Genomic DNA, 3,474 nt, shown 5'->3' with positions numbered 1-3,474 from the left:
CCCCTCTCCAGCTCATCAATTATTCATCGGAGAAGGATGTAAATATTCAAAAAGTTGTGGATTATCGCTCTGTGTGCAGGAACAACGCTGTGTTTTTAACTGGAGAAGAGGCTCAGCTCGCCCTGCTTTAAAACCTGCAGGGACTTCATTACCCACGAGCCCCGTGTGCTGAGGTCTGAGCTAACATCCCTGTCTTTGTGTTGTTTTCTGCAGAAGGTAATCTGTACAAACTGGAGAACAACACTGTCCTTTATTTATTTATTGGTGAAGATGTTCAGCAGAGTTCACCATCAGCCGACAAGCAGCAGTTTAACAGCTTTTTAGCTCCTCGAATCATCATTAATCAGCATCATCATCATCATCAGGTGTCAACAAAACATTCAGTGCTTCATTTAATAGCAATAAAATTAATTTTTAGTGGACAAATCTACTTAAATGTTAATTTTTTCTACTTTAATGGATTTACCTTAAAAAATAAATGTAAAACCTTTAAACATTGACTTTCATTTGAGTTTTTACATGTAACTTTATATAAAATTGTTGTATATTTGACAGATTTTTAATGCCAATAAATTTTCTTCCACTTCTTAAGTTGATGGATTTACCTTTTTTAAATAATAAAAATCGCAGTTATTAAACACATCCGATAATTTTACATGATATCAAATGTAACACAAGTTTTTATATGAAACTTTACATAAAAATCGCATATATTTGATTGGTCTTTAATATTAAAATTAATGCCTTTACTTCTGAAAAATGTAAAACTACCATTATTAAACACTTATGATTATAATGACAATAATAAACTGCTATTTTGTGTCTCTTTATGTTAGTTCCTTGTCTCTTTGTGAGAATTTTGTGCCTCTCTGGTGTAATTCTGCTTGTCTGTCTGAACCTTGTCTGTGTCTTTGTGGTCATTTTGTGTCTTCTTGTGGTTTTGTATCTCTTTGCGGTTGTGTTGTGTTTTTTGTGGTAGTTTTTTGTCTCTTTGTGGGAATTTTGTGTCTCTCTGGGTTAGTTTTGCCTTTCTTTGTGTACATTTTCTATGTGTTTGTGGTCATTTTGTGTCTCGTGGGCATTTTCTGTCTTTTTTGGTGATTTTGTGTATATTTGTGGTTGTTTTTATGTATGTTTGTGGTTGTTATTTGTCTTTTTTTATCATTCTGTGTCCTTTAGTTTCTTTTTATGGTCATTTTACATTTCTCTGGGATAATTTTGTTTCTGTTTGTGGTTGTTTTGTGTGTCTTTGTGGCCGGTTTGTGTGGTCTGCTACCACACTGCACATAAACCCATAAAGGTATTTTATAGTTCGTTTGACATTAACAGGATGAGCACGTCACAAACGCCTGCGCAACAGAAATCAGATGACATGAACATGATGTCAGAAGACCGACAACCAATGAATCAATCAAACACTGGTCAAAAATAACATGTAAATGATGCTGAGCTGCAAGAAAATACATCCAAACATCTGAAGGAGTCCATCTGCAGCAACACAAACACATTTACTGCTTCATCTCCAACACAGAACAGTTCCTCATGACAACAGGAATCATAAACACCATTAACACAAATCACACAATCAACACATAAACACACAACAGCTGCTAAATGTCACCTCATAAAACTCCAATCACGCAGCGTTTAACCTGCCGACCTCCTGTAATCCATCACACACACACTCAGGATCACACTGAGATCATCTGGAGCTTCAAGAACCTCAAGACAAACAGTCATAAAACACACAATCTGTAAACACACAAAGAAAAATCATCCAGAGAAGCTTTTCGCCTCCAGCAGGAGAATCTGTAAACAAACGTCATTCTTCTCCTGGACTCCTACATCCAGCAGGAGACAAGAAACTACATGCAATTGGATCCAACATCACAAACTGATAAGACATCTGCAACAACATGACAAAACATACTGCAGAGCCAGAAAACACACTCACATACTGCAGTAAATGCTATTTTTTTGGATTTATGTTAGCCTTTGTTCACTGCCCACCTGTTTAACTTCAGTTATAATCCAACAAAACCTGTCTGCTTTGTTACTGGAATCATTACAAATCACACTTCAAGCACAAACCAGATGTGTATTTATGGATTACATCAACACAGTCCTCTGAGTGAAACAGACTGCTGCTGATAAATCTTTACAGTCACAGAGCAAATCGCAAAAAGATGCAAATAACAGCACAAAAATACAACACAATAAAAAAGAAACACAAAATAACCATTAAGCAAGACAAAATGACAACAAAGAGACACAAAATGACCACGTAAAGTACGAAATGACAACAAAGATGCAGAAAAGAAGCACGAAAGACCCACAAAAAGACATAAATAACCACAAAAAGGAACAAAATAACCACAAAGGGATGCAAAATGACCAGAAATGGACGCAAAATGACCACAGAGAAATGCAAAACAACCACAAAATGACACAAAACCACCACAAAAAGATGCAATATGACTGCAAAAATACACAAAATGGCCATGAAGAGACACAAAATGACCAAAAAAGAGGCTCCAAATGACCACAGAGGGACACAAACCACTACAAAGAGATGCAAAGTGACAAGAAAAAGATAAAATGACAAGAAAAAGACACAAAACAACCACAAATGGACACAAAATGACAACAATAGAGACACAGTTAAGATCCATGTATTTTTCTATGGAACTGGTGGAGACCAAACACAGAGACACATAAAAAGATTTGCCCATCATTTATATAGTTATGATTTTCTTATTTTGTTTTAGTGAATTTTGACTTGTGTCCTTTTTTTTTAATCTATCTTTTATTACTTCCCATTTTATTATTGTGTTGTCCTGATTTTATCATTTGGACTGATTTTTCCTCTGGTGTTTCCTCACTTCCTGTTTTATTTACTCCTTTATTTATAACAGGATGTTTGTCGACAGTTTGTATTTTTAATTTTTTTTTTGCATTTAGCTTCTTCCCTCTGTAAAGCACTTTGATTTTTGTGAAGAATGTTGTATAAAAAATGCTTGATTTATGAACTGCGCCTGTTTTCTAGGCTGTAGGTGGCGCTCAAGTCTACATGTGGACGTTCAGATCTAAACCTGCTGCTCCTTTCATTTAGTAAATTTCAGTCTCCTCATCTAAACAATAATAATAACAGAAAGTCATATTGCTGGCTTGTCAGTGAGGGTTCAGTTGAAGTTATACTAACAGATTTGTGTGGTTGTAGCTCCCCCATGTGGTCAAAGAGACAAAGAGACGAATAACATAAACTATCTAGAATCTACAGGACTGGACCTGAGCAGTTCATAAATCCAGTAAATCTGTGTGGAGTGATAATCTGATGAAGACTGTTTAAACCATACTTCTGCATTACTTATTTATTATTAAGAATAAGAAAAAGAATAACCACAGAAATACACAAAATAACTACAAAGTCAATGACACAGAATGACAACAAAAATAGAACAAAGTGACCAAAAT

Source organism: Amphiprion ocellaris, chromosome 9 (assembly GCF_022539595.1).
Source record: "Amphiprion ocellaris isolate individual 3 ecotype Okinawa chromosome 9, ASM2253959v1, whole genome shotgun sequence".
NCBI classification, from domain to species: Eukaryota; Metazoa; Chordata; class Actinopteri; family Pomacentridae; genus Amphiprion; species Amphiprion ocellaris.
The sequence above is the reverse complement of the archived record's forward strand: the minus strand, read 5'-3'. Positions refer to the sequence as shown.